Source organism: Pipistrellus kuhlii, unplaced genomic scaffold, assembly GCF_014108245.1.
Source record: "Pipistrellus kuhlii isolate mPipKuh1 unplaced genomic scaffold, mPipKuh1.p scaffold_m20_p_7, whole genome shotgun sequence".
Taxonomy (NCBI): domain Eukaryota; kingdom Metazoa; phylum Chordata; class Mammalia; order Chiroptera; family Vespertilionidae; genus Pipistrellus; species Pipistrellus kuhlii.
The window spans coordinates 53,611,007-53,628,297 of NW_023425573.1; the positions used below are offsets into that span (position 1 = coordinate 53,611,007).

Here is a 17,291-nt window from a genome sequence, read left to right on the forward strand (position 1 = left end):
TATGACCTAGACCTTGAGAATTACTGTAATAGGTGCCATGCTTGAGTTTTTCATCTGAGCTAAACTTATTTTTGTAGTTGCAAATTGCTGAGATGCTCAGAGAGGCAGAAAAGCCTACTGGTTAAAAGTGAAGGCTCTGGAGCCAGTCTGCCCAGGATAAAATCTCAGCTTTTTCTCTAACTACTACATTTTATTGAGCAACTTATGTCAAATCATTGTGCCTCAGTTTCCCCATCAATAAAATGAATATAATAGTACCTACGTCACAAGATTGTTGCATTAATATAGAAATAATAGACAGTAAACACACAATAAACGTTAATTATCATTGCAGTCATATTTTTGTGTAGTGGCTGTATCGCAGCATTTGTGGTTTATCCAGACTCTGGATTCCAGAGCATAGTGACAGCTGCTACACATAAAAAATCTTTGCCAACCACTCTCATCCCTGAGTATGCATGTCACCCATGATACCAGTTAGGCGTGTCCATGCATACATACTCAGGGATGAGAGTGGTTGGTGGACATGCCTAACTGGTATCATGGATGACATATTGTGACTTGGCTTCAAATAGCACAACTGTATGTCATGGTCATGGTGACAGTTCCTCCCATCTCTTTGAAAGCCAGATATCTAAGTTTGAAGGAGTATCAGCGTCATGAGCCTTGATATTTTTATAGATACTGAAGCCTCAAATTGTGAGACTCATCAAAGGATTCAAACCAGCGTCATGGTTTTGCTTTAAGTCGAGATATTAAGAGGGTTCTTCTGTGTGCACCAAATTATGCAGCAATTATGGTGGAATCCCATCCAGAATTATACTGGTTTCTATGGCAACCTGAATTCAAAATAGGATCTTAAAAGCCTCTTTAAGTAGAAAAAGCAAGTTTCATTCCTTCTATCCGTATGGAATATGTAGTTTATGCAAAGCATTTTCTAAACGGAACGTTTGTCTTTTTACTTATCTTGCCATTAATAATTTTAACATTGTAGTACTACATTCTAAATTTTCTCCGCGTCTGAGAATCTTAAGCCACCCTAAAGTGCTCATTTTGCTATGAATAGCTAATGTTTCACTTTGTTGTTCATAACAGACGTACTAAGTATTTTTGACTTTTCTGAATAATTCTATAGTAATTAGTAAGAGGATAGAGCAACTGTTATAGAATTTCCAGGTTAGCAAGCCAACTTATTTTTAGTTGGCAATTTATATAAAAAGCTTTTGAGTAAATGCCTCATTTGTGTAAAAGACGTATTTTAGCACATATCTGTCTGAAACAATTCCAAAATTGGAAATTGGGATAATAAAAACCAAGTCTTTTGCAGATACTTCGTGACTTGACAATTGCAGGCATAGTGGTGAGGATAGGATAGGTTTTGCTGTGCTAACAAACACGCCCAACATCTCAGTGACTTGAGGCAATAAAAGTTTATTTCTCATTTGTGCTTCCTGCCCATCACAGGCTTGCTTTAGCTCCTCTCTTTGCCATCTTCACTCTGGGACTTGGATTGACAGACAGCCTCTACCTAGAGCATTGCAAGAGAACAGAGAGCATGATGAGGTGACTACTAACTCTTTTTTTTTTTTTTTTTAAATAATTTATTGGTTTTTAACAGAGAGGAAGAGAGGGATAGAGAGCTGGAAACATTGATGAGAGAGAAACATCCATCAGCTGCCTCCTGCACCCTTCCTACCGGGGATGTGCCTGCAACCAAGGTACATGCCCTTGACCAGAATTGAACCTGGGACCCTTCAGGCCGCTGGCTGATGCTCCATTCACTGAGCCAAACCGGCTTCGGCGACTACTAACTCTTAAAGCTTCTATTCACAAGGGACACACTTTTCTGTTCACAATTTATTGCCCATAGCCAATCTCATGTTTGGGCCTGAATCCATAGTTTGGGGACATATAATCCCCCCAAAAGGCAGTGAATATGGTACCCTCTGTAGGAATAAAGTCTACCACAGCAGGGAAATGTCAGACCTTAGAGGTAATAATTTTTTAAGGAGTGTTAGTGGTGGGGAGTAGTGGTGAAATTGCAGAATTTTTGAGAGTATGGCAAAATGGCCCATAAGGTTTTGTGACTCCCTAAAATCCTTGCAGCCATCAGTGCACAGTAGCACTAAAACCAAGTCTCTTAGCACCAAATCTAGCCTCCTTTTTCTCTGTAAAATTGGGAGATTTTGACAAATGAGCTCTTTGTACAAGATAGCAGAGTATTCAGCCATGGGTTAAAGCATTTTCTCTTTCATTTGTTTTTGTCCTTTTGATTAAAATTACTGTGGATAATTAAATTAAATTAAGTTAAATTAAATTAAATTAAACCATTTTAATTTCTGATAGTGAACACAGTGACTGTATAAATGATTTTATAATTGTTTTTCTGAGGCACAGGGCCTCCAAAAAATGCAGACATTTTTCCAGTGGTATTTTTTTCTTATTGATGGGAATTATTACTTTTTTTAGATTGCACCCAAGTCATTAGAAATAAGAAAGCTCTAGGAAGAGACCTATATTGAAGGTCAAAAAGGACGTTTTTGAATTATCAGGTATTGTTGATTGGCATGAGCTATATGTGATCAACACTGAGCAACCAAGGGGCACTGTGTGAATCTTGGGGGTAGGTGGAGGTACACGACTAATTCTGTGTGAATTTATGCCTGAACCATTTCCTTCATATGATATCGACCTAGAAGAAAACATAAGTGGTCTGCCATTGGCCTACCTACTTCTTTGCATATGTCAACTGGGATTCAGCTAGGTGGGCATTATCTACATGGAGAGGCCGATGATCTTCATCGCCAGCCTGTTCTGTAAGGAGTAAAAGAAGGGTGAGCCTTCTTACCACAGAGTTGCCAGGGCCTTGTGGTTATAACCCAACATCTCCCACATTCTTGCCGATTCCTAGGTAACAGTTGCATGAAGAGAGGTTCAGAGAGGACCTCATATGCTGGCCAGAGTTTCATGCACAAGGCACACTTTTGTGAGGGGCTAGGTGCGTGGTTTGGCCTCCTGCTGGTCCCCTCTTCAGGGCCTCTCTGTTGTGTGAACCCCCATGTGTTCATCGCGGTGCCTCACTTAAGGCGGCTGATAGGTCCCTCCAGGTGCTCATGTGGTACAACCTAGTATTCTCTCACTGACATTTCTACACACCGACTACTTAATGACATTTGATATTCATAACCATGTCCTTGAATGCTGACAAAGACTTCACTGTATTTGGTGTGAATTAGACATATTTTTAATTTGATCTCTTGAGAATTTGTGATCCATACATGGCCTGTGTATATTCTAGTAAGCAGACTGTGTGATAAAATTCTTTATTAGGAGCAGTGAGTCTTGAATTTTAGGACTAGAAGGAATCATAAAGTTTGTCTAGAACCGTGGTTGGCAAACTGCAGCTCACAAGCCACATGTGACTGTTTGGCCTCTTGAGTGTGGCTCTTCCCCAAAATACCATGGTCTGGGCAAGTTGATTTTGAAGAAGTGGCATTAGAAGAAGTTTAAGTTTAAAAAATGTGGCTCTCAAAGAAATTTCAATTGTTGTACTGTTGCTATTTGGCCCTGTTGACTAATGAGTTTGTCGACCACTGGAGAATTCTAGATCACTGTCCCTATAGAATCATTTCTGACCTCTCGCCTGGAGTTCATTTCTCCACTCCATGAGATAAAGACTCTTGGAATAATTTCTCTTCTGCATTCTTTATTGTGTTGAACCTAAGTCTAGTTCTGGCCTTTGTTATTTAGCCCTGGTTCTGCTTTCTTTGATCACTCAGAAGGTCCCTTTTCCTAAAGGGGAGCCCTTATCACGTCTCCCTGCAATTCTCTCCAGGTCACGTTTCTTCTGTCACCATATCTCACAGGGAGCGGCTTTATCTCCCCTCTCTCTGATTGCTGTTGTTGGGCTGCCTTCCCTTGGATTCGTGGCCCCGCCTTTTACAGTGCCGGGCTTGGAATGAATGCAGGACTCCACCTGTGCCTGGGCCAGTGCTGAGCAGGGCGGGACCGTTGTCGTCTGGCCTGAGCAGAGCGGTTCTAACGGACAGGGCACCAGAAGCTCCTGGACTCAGAATCCAGCTCTGCCACTTGCTGGCAGTGTGACCCTTGTGTCATTTTCTAATCTTGGAGTCTCAAGTTTATTCCTCTTATCAAAGGAGGACAATAATTCCTTCATGCAAGGGGCATGATGAGCAATAAAAGATGGTGTGTTTGAAGTACCTAATAGCGTGTGGCATATAAACTATTCCAAGTAAATGTTTGTTTTTCCGTTATTTTGAGTATTACACTTTACTAGCTTAGGATATTATTATATCAGCTGCTTGCTAGCCAGACCACTCTTTTGGCCTCCGAACTGGAAATTATCTCTGTTGGAAAGTGGGATAACAATCTCAATCCCAAAGTCTCCCCCCGGTGCTGTGCTTGGGCCTGTCTCTCCTGTGCTGTGGAATGTCTGTAACAAGTGTCTCATGGAGACACCAGCACCTGCCTCACAGGATTAGTCAAATTTCAGTCTCAAACATGTACATTTCCACCCTGGAAAGGCAGACAACATAGTGCTGGAATATCTGCATCCTTAACCCCAGATTCTTCAGACCCTTTGAACAGGTGGCCCCACTAGAGGAGGAAGAAGAGTAGCTACTTACCAGGTGTACCAGTTAATAATGCGGATGTTGTAATCAAAGAAACCACAATAATTTCAAGAGAAACATCAAAAGTGCTTTATTTAAAGTAATGTCCATCGCTAGCTACAATCCTCCCATCTTTCAGGTAAAAAAGTCCCAATGGAACTTTTCTTGTTTTGAGGCAAACAGAGACCCAATTTTCCACATCTTCGTATGTTTTGGAGTGCTGCTCAGAAAGTGTGTGTGCCATCGATCTGAACAAAGTATACAATAACTTTCAGCAGTACTTTTCTTCAAAATAAAGTAATGAATCAAAACTTTCTGCAAATGCTCTTTTTTGGGGGGGAAGGCACAAAATTTGACATTTTTAAGCCTAAAAATATCTATGATGTTAATTCCTTCAGAAAATTTGACATATGAAGTTTGGAAGCTTGCTATCAATACAACAAAATAGCATATATATCAAATTGCATATATGTAACTCCGTGTATTGAAAAAAATCTGCGCCAAAACCAGTTTGGCTCAGTGGTAGAGCATCAGTCTGCGGACTGAAAGGTCCCAGGTTCGATTCTGGTCAAGGGCATGTACCTTGGTTGCGGGCACATCCCCGGTAGGGGGTGTGCAAGAGGCAGCTGGTCAATGTTTCTCTCTCATCGACGTTTCTAGCTCTCTCTCTCCCTTCCTCTCTGTAAAAAATCAATAAAATATATTTTATTAAAAAGAAAAAAATCCGCATTTTTAACCGGCACTCCTCGTAGATTGCAAGGGCCTGTGCAGGCCCGCAGAGGGAGCTGGTGTCAGATTCAGAGAAGAGCAGCTGCTGACCGTCTTTCCTCCCGCTGCCAAGGCACCAACCTATTCCGCTGCAGGAAGTGAATGATGCACATTTTACGTCCTACACGTTGGCGGCTGACTCATTTCGATGCTCTGTCTATTCTTTGCCTCCATTTTAGAAATAAGCAGCTTTATTTTAGTGTAGTTTTAGATTTGCAGGAAAATTGTGAAGGTAGTACAGAGAGTTCCTGTTTTCCCTTGTTACTAGTATTAGCATCTTCCATCAGGATGCTACACTCATCACAATCACTGCACCGTTGTTCATAGATTATTACAAATTGGAAGTCATACTTTACTCATATTCCTCTGCATTTGCATAATGACCCCTTTCTGTCCCAGGATCCCACCCCAGACACCACAGGCCACTTCGTCATCATGCTGCCTTACGCTCCTCTTGGTGGGGACAGTGTTCTCTGCCCTATTTTTCAACCTGCTTTGAGCACCTCTTCAAAAGATGCCTTCTCACCATTTTGATAAGTGCTGGATAGTGGGTATTAACAGGGCTGTTAATTTTCGGTGAGCAAACAGGGATAGAACACACTTACAAGATGAGGTTTCGGAACCTGATGACAAGATGGTCAGCTGCTTTTCCCCATCTTAGTGTCTCTCACCTCCTCATGCGCTTGCACATTAACGTGCCCCCTAGAGAGCTTGTTAAAGTGCAGGTTGTGGTTCGGTAGCTCCAGGGCAGGGCCCGAAAGTCTGCGTTTTTAGGAAGCTCCCAGGTGTGCCCATGCCATGGGGGACCAAGACCCTGAACTTGTGTAGAGTTCCTTATTAGGTGCCAGTGGGAGCTAGGGGCTGGGCTGGAGGGGGAGGAAGAATTACATAAATTGCCTATGACAATCTCTGCCATTAAGAAGTCTGTGATTCTGTTAGAAAAGAAAAAAAAATACAATAAAAAAAGAGCATAAAAAAGTGCAAAATTGACATTAAGTTAGTAGACATTTGACACCATTAAGATGTCTATTATTAAAAAAACAACAACACACACACACACACACACACACACAGAAAATAACATGTTGGATAAATTGGAAGCTTTGTACATTGCTAGTGGGAATACACCAAAGTGGTACACCTTCTATGGAAAATTATATAGCAGCTCCTCAAAAACAAAACAAAACAAAAACATAAAATTATCATACGATCCAGCCATTTCACTCTGGATAGAAAGGAAAAAGAATTGTAGCAGGGACTTGAACAGATATTTGTCCACCCATGTTAATAACAGCATTATTCCCAGTTCGCTTTCACATTATTCACCAATGTCGGAAGCAACTCAAGAGTCCATCCATGGATGAATGGAAAACTTAATGTGGTATCTCCATACGACGGAATAGTCTTTCTTATACAGGAAGGAAATCCTGCCACATGCCATACCATGGATGAGCCTTAAAGACATTAAGCTAAGTGAAACACGCCAGTCACAAAAGGACAAATGCTATTCATAAGGTACCTAGGCTCGTTAACTTCAGAGACAGAGTAGAATGGTGGCCGCCAGGCCTGCGGGGAGGAGGGAGTGGGAATTAGTGTGTAATGGGCACCGAGTTTCAGTCTGGAGGAAGTTCTGCAGCTGGATGGATGTACTGATTACACAGCAGCATGAATGTGATTAATCCCACTGAACTGTACACTTAACAATGGTTAAAATGGAAATTTTGTGTTATGCATATTTCACCATAATTTTAAAATGGCTTAAACACACACACACACACACACACACACACACACACACACTACAATGGGGGTAGAGTTGTCAGGTGAGAAGGATAAAAGGATACAAGTGAGGCCTCATCTATGGACCATATGTGGTACACCAGGCACAACATGCCACATTACCTCATTCACCTCCAACATCTACCCAAGCGGCCTATTCGGCCTGTTGATCAATGACAAAACCAAAAGAGGGAAGAGATTACTGAAAGCTCTGAGAGTCGGGAGACGTGTCCAGCGTGGATTTAACATGGGCCTTGGGAGAGAGGCAGGGCCTTGGTGGGAAGACGTTGGGAGGCAGTCTAGCTGGATGGTGGAAACGGGCTAAGGAAAGAGACAGAGACTGGAGGCAACAGCTCTGCAGCTGGCGTGTTTGCCGCTGGAGTGAAGGCTTCCTATGAACGAAGCATGACCAGAAGGGCAGGAGGTGGAAGGCCTTCAGTTCCAGGGGACTTGATCTCTTAGTATCTAAGCAGGGAGTATCAAACTAAGTGTTTTTTGGAACTAGCAGGTGACATTAATGGGGGAAGTGGCTTAGTCAAGGTGACAGGGAATGGTGTGGACTAGGGTAGCTGAATACAACACATCCCACCTAAGGCATCTCATCCATAAACTTGAGACAGCATGGGCCAATGCTGGGCTTTCAGGCAGGCATTAGATAATATACTCAGTTCCACTTTGGCAGGGCAGGGGAGGCCAGTTGGGCAGAGGTGTGTGTGTGTGTGTGTGTGTGAGAGAGAGAGAGAGAAAGAGAGAGAGAGAGAGAGAGAGAGAGAGAGAGAGAGAGAGAGAGAGAGAGAGAGGGAGAGAGAGAAAGAGAGAGGAGGCCCTGCATGCCCAAAGGGATTCAGAGTGATGCTGAAGGCATGTAAGACCATAGGATACATGAGGCACATCTTCCTGGCTGTATCAACAGTCCTAGAAGATTGTGGTAAAAATTCATGCAGTCTCACTAAGTACTTGAAATATTATTTTTGTTATTACAGAGACACATGGAGTAGAATACCAATATAGCTAATTGTTAGCACTAATTATTATGTTCCAAAATGTAAAAATGCATTCTATCAATGAACATAACGCAGAACCAGTGCTAACTGAACACCCACTCCGTGCCAGGCGCCATTCTGGGCACTTTGCCGTGTTTTCTCCTCAGTCCTCCTCGCAGCCCTCGCGCCCCGGGCCATTAGTACCCTGTTTTCAGATGAGGGCACGGAGATGCGGAGACCAGGAGTAACTTGCCAAGGCGATTGTGGCAGAAATCTAGGATACAATGGTCGCCCCAGCTGCACTTACAATGAACTCGGAGTTTCTTTTTCTCATGGCACTGTGGCCCAGGAGTAATTCACATAGGGACCAGTAGGTGTCACTACCTGGCGCTCCCTAGAAAAAGCAGATGGACCCTGTGACTCCACAGTGAAGAAAACAACACACACAACCTCGGGCATCTACCATCTTCCTGTTGAAAAATGCCAACCTTGACTTGGTAGCCACTTCTGTCTCTTTCCTTCCCACCTTCAGTCCATCCCAGGCCCAGTTAGCTAGGTGCAGCTGGACACCCCCGTCCCCCTGCCCCCTAACACACACACACACACACACACACACACACACACACATCTGACCAACATAGCCGTCCTGCCCAAGTCCACTAGCAGAGTGTATGTGTCTGTGTGTGTGTGTGTGTGTGTGTGTGAGTGTGTGCGTGTGTGTGTGTGAGAGAGAGAGAGAGAGAGAGAGAGAGGTGCTGAGTTGTGTTTGTTTCAAGTTTGAATAACCTGGAACATGTTCTTGCAGGTTGGACTGGTGTTTTCAAGTCAGACCTTTTCCAACACAGTGCGTGCACACGACACACATCTGCTATTGAACCGCACAGAAGGGCAGAAGAGAGGCTGGTGCTCAGGTACCAGTGAGTCAGAGGAGGAGCTGGAGGAGAACAGGGAGGGTCCTGGGACTCTCAGGGCAGTGGGAGGAGGGAAAGAGGAGGAGAGTGTGCCAGGGGCTCATCAGTGGGAAAGGAAGACCCAGCACAAGGGCCCTGCACCTCTCTCCTGGTACCCGACCAACACTGACTCAGCATATAACTCTGGGATGTACGTGTTCTACTTCAAGGGCATACAAAAATGTATCAAAAGTGAGCAAATGAAACATGTACGATTTAAAAAAAAAATTCTTTCTTGATTCCAGCATCCTCCAATTAATTTGAAATCTTCCTCTTTACTGTAAACTTTTCAAAAATTCTGTGCACAGTCAATAGGATGATGGATTACGTTTTTATCGCAGTTCACTTGAGGCAGGAAAATGAGGCGAAGCTTCTCTAAAGCAGGATGCTCATCCACAAGGAGAGCAGAGGAGGGGCGAAAACCAAGTCGTTTTTACTGAAACGGTCTCCTCTTGGACAGGAGGGCAGCCCGCCTCAGACACGCCAGGAGCTGTTTTGAAAAATGGTGCTAATTTCTGAGAATAGCTACAGAGATCTTTCAAAAATCTGCAGGATAAAGCAAATAGCACAGGTGAATGTCTTTAAATTATAGGAAGGAAGCGTCAGTATTGGGCAGATCTGTATGTTTTACGTGGGCCCTGGAGACTGAGGTTCGTTAGCACAGAAGCGGAACACATGCTTTGTGTTAGGTTTTGTGATAACACGTGCTTTAAAAATTTGAGACATAACACGTGGTGCTTTCAGGAAACTTTCCACTTTTATTATTTTAAATGGAAATTCTATGCTAAACACACGAAATGCAAATACTAATTTATTTCAAAGAGGAATACCATGGACAGTCACTTCTTTACTGTATGTAATTACAAAAGCTTCTTCCATTTGAGTCCAGAGTCATCACCAGCACCACAGAGAATGGCAGCAAGCTGGTGTTGATGCCACTGTATTTACTTGATAAGAATAATGATAGCCATAACACACATGAGAATCCCACATTGCCGAAACCGGTTTGGCTCAGCGGTAGAGCGTCGGTCTGCGGACTGTAAGGTCCCAGGTTCGATTCCGGTCAAGGGCATGTACCTTGGTTGCAGGCACAGGGGGTGTGCAAGAGGCAGCTGGTCGATGTTTCTCTCTCATTGACGTTTCTAGCTCTCTATTTCTCTCCCTTCCTCTCTGTAAGAAAAATCAATAAAGTATATTAAAAAAAAAAAAAGACTCCCACGTGATCATAGGTGATGATTTCATTTAACACTTCATTTAACCCTGTGTGGTCTAATGCAGTGGTCAGCAAATGCATTAGTCAACAGAGTCAAATATCAACAGAAATACATTTTAAAGTAAGATTCTTGGTACTTGCAGATAGTGAAGGTGCAGACACATTTTTGATCACATCCTAAGCAAGCAAGGGAAGGTAGACACAGTCTTGAGGTGGCTCGAGGTGTGTGAAGGCTCTGGTGTGCCTGGGGCACTCCTTGGAGAGCTGGACATTGGCAGTATCTTTAGGTCTTTGCTTGGCAGGATGGCAGAGGCCAGTTTTCTAAACCCACCTCTCACAACCTCCCTAGGACCTTTTGCATTGTCATTCCACCTGACTTGAAAAGCTCCCACTGACCCTTCACATTCACTCCCATCTTCTTCAATAAGCCACCAGAGCCACGTTTGCCATACCCTTTCCCAGAAAGCTGGCCTGATGTCACCTTCATCCTTGCTGGGAACTAATTCCAACATGTCATAATTATAAGAGTTTCATCAAAAGGTTGGTGAAGCTTGGGGGACTCAACAAGGGCTGAGCCACAAATGTAGTTTACCTGTTGGAATGGTTAAAAAGCATCTCCCCCAAACCTGAATAGGATTGTCTGCTGCTAGACAGCTCAGGACATCTTAATCTGCATGTTATTGCCTCCTGTTGGCCATTCCCCAATCTGACAATGCTTCTATAAACCCTATTCTTTGAAACCCTACCCTTTGAAGTGTATTATCTCCACCTTGCCTTAGGACAATTTGTGTTAATAAACAGCACAGGATCCCGAATCAAGGCGTAATCTTTAGCTCCTTTAGCTGAAGCTCCTCTGACCACCACCCCTCCCCCCAATGCCTTTCAAAATTATCTTTTGTCCTTAGACTCCTTATTGAATCTATGCACAGCTCCTTTCTCCAGATTGCTGAACCCTTCCGTAATGCTGGGACAAGAACTCCAGCAATAATGGACGCCCACCCAGGGGCTCCAATAATCCTCCAATAGTATTTATACCATATGACTCATTTTTAAAAAAATATATTTTATTAATTTTTTTTACAGAGAGGAAGAGAGAGGGATAGAGAGTTAGGAACATCAATGAGAGAGAATCATCAATCAGCTGCCTCTTGCACACCCCCTACTGGGGATATGCCCGCAACCAAGGTACATGCCCTTGACTGAAATCGAACCTGGGACCCTTCAGTCTGCAAGCCGATGCTCTATCCACTGAGCCAAACCGGTTTTGGCCATTTATCCAATCTTTTTTATTTTTTAACTGAGTGGACATGCCTTACCTGATGGTGGTTTTGTTCAGGAACATACAATTTTATCTTCCCAACTTGAGTGTAAACTTCACAAGGACAAGAGCTAGACCTTAGGCCCCATTTTTGCTATTCACCCTTCTACCTCTTCTCAGTATGCAGCACTGGACCAGGCTGTGTGTTGAGGTGATGGCTGTGGTCATTAACAACTTGTACTTTGGGCCCAATTTCCTAGGTTTTAATCCTGCCTGCTACTTACTGACCATGACCTTTGGCAACTCAGCCTCTTAGTATATAGCATGGTAAATCATAATGGTACCTACTTCATAGGGTTGTTGAAAAGATTTCATGAGATACAGGGTAAAAGGGGCTTAGAACAGTATGGAGTGTGCAGTAGACATGATAGAGGCCTTAGCTGTTGTTTTTCTTCTGTAAATATCTGCAAGAGAGCATCTATGAAGAGGCCGCTGGGCAGTGAGAGTGGGAGAGACCCAAGAACCTTTCTTCACACTCTGTGCCTGGGCCACAGGCACCAATCCCCACCCCTTTACCAATTGGGGCATGTGCTTCCCAGGAGTGAAGAGTAGGTGCAGTGCCATTGCTGAGAGAGAGTGCCGAGGTGGAACGAAAAGGATTTGGTGTGTGTCGGAGGAGATGAAGGGGAAATACATGTGGAGCTAAGAATGTTTTCCAGCTTGGGTGGCTAGGTCAACAATGATAATATTAACTGAGTGGAATGGGTTAGAAGAGAAGGTAGCGAGTTCAGTAATAGACATACTGGGTGTGCAGTGTATTGCCTACATCCAGGTGGGGCCACCCAGTAGCAGGGACAACAACAGATAACATGTATTGGAAGAATATCCTGTCTGGTAACCATTCCAAACCCTTCACTCTTTGTTGTTGTTTATTAAAAATTATATTTTTATTGATTTCAGAGAGGAGGGAGAGGGGGAGAGAGATCGAAACATCAGTGATGAAAGAGAATCATTGATTGGCTGCCTCCTGCACACCCCCAACTGGGGAATTGAACCCACAACCTGGACATATGGCCTGAGCGGAAATTGAACCGTGACCTCTTGGTTCATAGGTTGATGACCAACCACTGAGCATCACTGGCTGGGCCCCCTTCACTGGTTTCCATCCACTTAGGCTAACAACCATCCTATGAAGGAGGAACTCTTGTTATTCCCCTTTTACAAAAGAGGAAACTAGGTGCACAGTGGTTCAGCCATTTGTGTAAGGCTACACTGCTAATGAGGGACGGCACAGGGATTGGGACTTAGGCCATCTGGTATAGCAGCTCCCACAATGAGCCCTTCTCTACAAAGACTGCATCTGAGGCTCCTGAGGGAGATGAGACGGGTCTGGAGACACAGATGTGGCCAAGCCATGGTGGTGACAGTCCTGCTCTAGGGGAGACTGCAGGGGAAGGAGGGGATGGTTCTGCTTTAGGTAAGACTGCAGCAGGGTGTGGGGGGAGGGTGTTGGCTGAAGGAAACTCATTTGCTGGCATAAGTGAACATCATTGTGGAAGATACAGGTTCAACATATGCTATAACTGGGGTCAAAGGTCAAGTAATGGCATGAAACTTGCTATGGACTGAAATCTATATGTTGAAGCCCTAACACCACATGTGACGGTAGTTGGAGGTGGAGCCTTTGGGAGGAAGTTTGGTGAGGAGAGACTGGAGAGCCATCTCTGTCAGCCATGTGAGCCACGAGAAGGACATGGGTAAGAGTCGCCATGAGGAGCTGGCGTGCAGGCACCCTGATCTTGGACTTCCAGCCTTCAGAACTCAGAGAAATAAATGCCTGATGTCTAAGTCACCCAGACTTTGGTATTTTGTTATGGCAGCCTGAGATGACTAATACAAACTCAAAAAAAGAAAAGAAAAAGTCAATGGCTTGATGACAATAATTTGATACAACGCTTAACGTCTCCCATTTCAGTCAACAAGGTTTGTTTAAATTGCTTTCAAATTCCTTAAATTAACACTCTTGTGAGGTAAGTAGGCAGTAAGTGTTGTTATTGAGGGTACAGGAAGAAATGAATATGGGGACAGAATCCTAGCTAGCTACTTCCCGTTAAGTGTTTATTTAACAAAGCACTGAAAGAGGGTTTAGGTTACAAAGTATTAGTTATGTACTGGAGCTGAGTGAGTAATTTTCAATGAACATTTAAGGTGGCATGGCTTGGTACCTAACAAAATGAAGTGGCTGCTGGTTTATTTTGTGGTCTACACGTGCCTGAATTGTCATACCAAGGGGTTTAATGCTCTCAGCTCTGGCCACATTAGAATCACAATCACCCCAGGAGCTTTAAGAAACTGCACACTCGGCCCCATTCCTCCAAATTTCCGTTCGGTAAATCAGGAACAGATTAGTGCTTTTATTTTTTATTTTTTGACTAATGCATTTTAAAAATAGGTGCGCTTTTTAAAAATTTTATTATTATTATTTTTTTATCAAGATGATGGAATGACATAGTATTTATTTCCTTTTCACTCCACCATCTCATTGGAATGATTTCCTCAAAAGTATAAGGAAAAAAAAATCCATAACAGAGCTGGCAGACAGGAAAAGGTACAATCACCTGAGAATAAATTTTGAGGCTTTTCTGGAAAATACCAGCAGATGAGGTTGGATTTAAAAACAATAGAAAACTCAAAAGGATCTGACCTGACCTGCTTGAGCCAGGAAGAAACGCTACAGTGCCATCTAGTGGAAGTCACAAGTAGGCCTTGGAGTGCTTGATTATCAGGCTAATTAATCAAGATACCCGGTTCCCACCTGCTTCCTCATGCCCAGCATCTGGTGCAAGAACAGTTCTTTAAATAAAATTCAGGCTTTCTTAGGGTGAGACTTCCCAGCATGGCAACCGAGGTGACAAGAGAGAAGAGGAAGGCAGCTTGGGACTTGGAGGGGAGTGAGGCTCGCTATGCTTGTCCTACTTTAGTGAAGGGCTGGTCACTGTGTGGGGTGCTCCACCCCACTCCTGCTGCCCCTGCTCACACACACAGTGGGAAGCCTGCCTAGCAGTATGTCTGCCCACTTATGTGCTGATTCTCACAGACACCCCCCCCCCCCCCCCACACACACACCCTCCAGGGGTCCTCAAACTTTTTAAAGTGGGGGCCAGATCACGGTCCCTCAGAGAGCTGGAGGGCCGGACTATATGAACTACTAATTCCTACTGTAACACCTCGGCTGCGCTCACTGCCCAAAAAACCTGGCGGGCCGGATCAGACTCCTCTGCGGGCCGCATGTAGCCCGCGGGCCGTAGTTTGAAGACGCCTGCTAGGCAGTGCTGAATTCAGGGGAGAGGCCACATGTACAAATAGACTTTTTGGAGGGGAGGGTGCTGAATCAAACAATATCCTGACCCAGATTTGACACGAGCAGCCAATTATTAGCCATTACCTTCGCTGATTCTCCTAGACCAGTAGTCGGCAAACTCATTAGTCAACAGAACCAAATAGCAACAGTACAACAATTTAAATTTCTTTTGAGAGCCAAATTTTTTAGACGAGATCGGGCGCATTCAGGGTGGTATGGGAGAGCCAAATTTATTAAATTTAAACTTCTTCTAAAGCCACTTCTTCAAAATAGACTGCCCAGGCCGAGGTATTTTGTGGAATGGCCACACTCAAGGGGCCAAAGAGCCGCATGTGGCTCGCGAGCCGCAGTTTACAGACCATGGTCCTAGGTGGATTGCTCAGTGCCTCTGTTTGCTTTAGTAGAGGGGAGATCAAACAATAAGAGTGAGAATAGCAAGCACTGTTCATTTCTGTATGGTCCCCAATCACTTTCAAAACTATGATCTGAGTATTATAATCCAACTCTGTGAGATATTGGTACTTTTATTCCCACCTCACAAATAAGACAGCAGAGGGTCAGAGAAATTAAGGGGCTCATTCAAATTCACACAGGTAATACATGGCAGAGTTAGAATGCAAAACTAGGTTTGGGAACATCAGTTTATGCTCTCTTTTCACTTACCACATAGTTTCCAACTTAATTTTAACTACTTGATGAACATTTATTTCTAGATGATAGAATGCACTTGGGGTCTTTAGGTAGCATTTGTAATATGTGCCAGCCTACTGGACTAATGAAGCAGCAAAATATTGAGACGTATCCTCAAATGATAGCTCTTATGTGAGATGGCATTGGTGAAAAGGACAGATTAATATATTACAAACAGGTTAATTTAGGGATTTGATTATAGGTGGATAGAGTGTGTATTAGTTTCCTGAAGCTGCTGTAACAAATTACCACACTTTTGGTGACATACACCAGCAGACATTTATTTTCTCACGGTTCTGGAGGCTAAATGTCCAAAGTCAAGGAGTCAGCAGGGTCATCTTCATCTGAAGGCTCTAGGGTAGGTTCTGGTCTTTGCCTTTTCCAGCTTCTGGTGGTGGTTGCCATTCCTGACTTCTTGGCTTGTGGCTACATCATTCCAAGTTCTGCCTTCTCCTTTGTATCTTCAGCTTCTCCTGGTGTCCCTGTGTTTTCCCCTCTTCATCTCTTATAAGGATACTTGTCATTGGATTTAGGGCCCACCCAGATAGTTCAGAATGATTTCATCTGCAAAGACCTTTATATATATATATATATGTTTATTTATTTTATTGGTTTTTTACAGAGAGGAAGGGGGAGAGAGATAGGGAGTTAGAAACATTGATGGGAGAGAAACATCAATGAGAGAGAGACATCAATCAACTGCTACCTGCACACCTCCTACTGGCGACGTGCCCACAACCCAGATACATGCCCTTGACTGGAATCGAACCTGGGACCTCTCAGTCCACAGGCCAACACTCTATCCACTGAGCCAAACCAGTTTGGGCTGCAAAGACCGTTTTAATTGCATCTGCAAAGACCCTTTTTCCCAATGAGGCCACATTTGAGGGTCCAGGGATCTGGATGTGGACATATCTTTTTTATTTTTTTCACAGTGAAACAAAAAATCCTTGGTCCTTCTACCCTGTGATGCATATTTATACAGCAACGGGCACACTTCATCTCTAGGGACTAGGATTAGGGGTGTCGAACTCAATCAGAGAAGGGGCCAAAATCTAAAATCCAGCCTAAATCGCGGGCCGAATGGTTTACTGAACAGTCATAAACTGTCATTGTGATGGAAACGCAGCGGAGTGCAGTGATGACAGCGTGGTGCGGGCCACATTGCAAGGCCTGGCGGGACAGATTTGGCCCGCGGGCCTTGTGTTTGACACATGTGGACTAGATCCTTGTTATATTTTCTTAAACACCAATAGGTAACAGTTGTCAGATGGAAAACCAGAGCTTTTCTAGAGCTTTCTCCATGCCTGTTTGTGACATTTCCTATCCTCCTTCCCTTCTTCCTCTTCTTAGCTTCCTAAACAAGATATTTGGATTTTCAGTCTTAGGAACTGCTAGTCAGACCAGAGGCAATTCAGTGAAAAAGTCAGAAATCTGCTCTGTGGTTCCTGTAGTCTTTCATCGTGGAAAGGAGTGGTAGGTTTACTGATTCCAGATGGGGAAGAAAGATAAAAGTCTTAGGAAGGGAGTGGATACTGGGCTGTTTGAGTCACTGGCATTCTTCAGTTTGCAGATGGAAAACACTGAAAGCCCTAAGGCTTATTTAAGGTCACTTGGCAAGTTGTAGGCTGACCCAGGATTAACACTTGGGAGCATCT

The 17,291-nt window shown here is 43.8% G+C and overlaps 1 protein-coding gene across 2 annotated transcripts in view; it reads left to right on the plus strand.

The window, feature by feature from the left end:
- Positions 1-17,291, plus strand: part of CACNB4 (calcium voltage-gated channel auxiliary subunit beta 4) — a 210,927-nt gene that overhangs the window by 58,273 nt on the left and 135,363 nt on the right. The window lies entirely within an intron of this gene.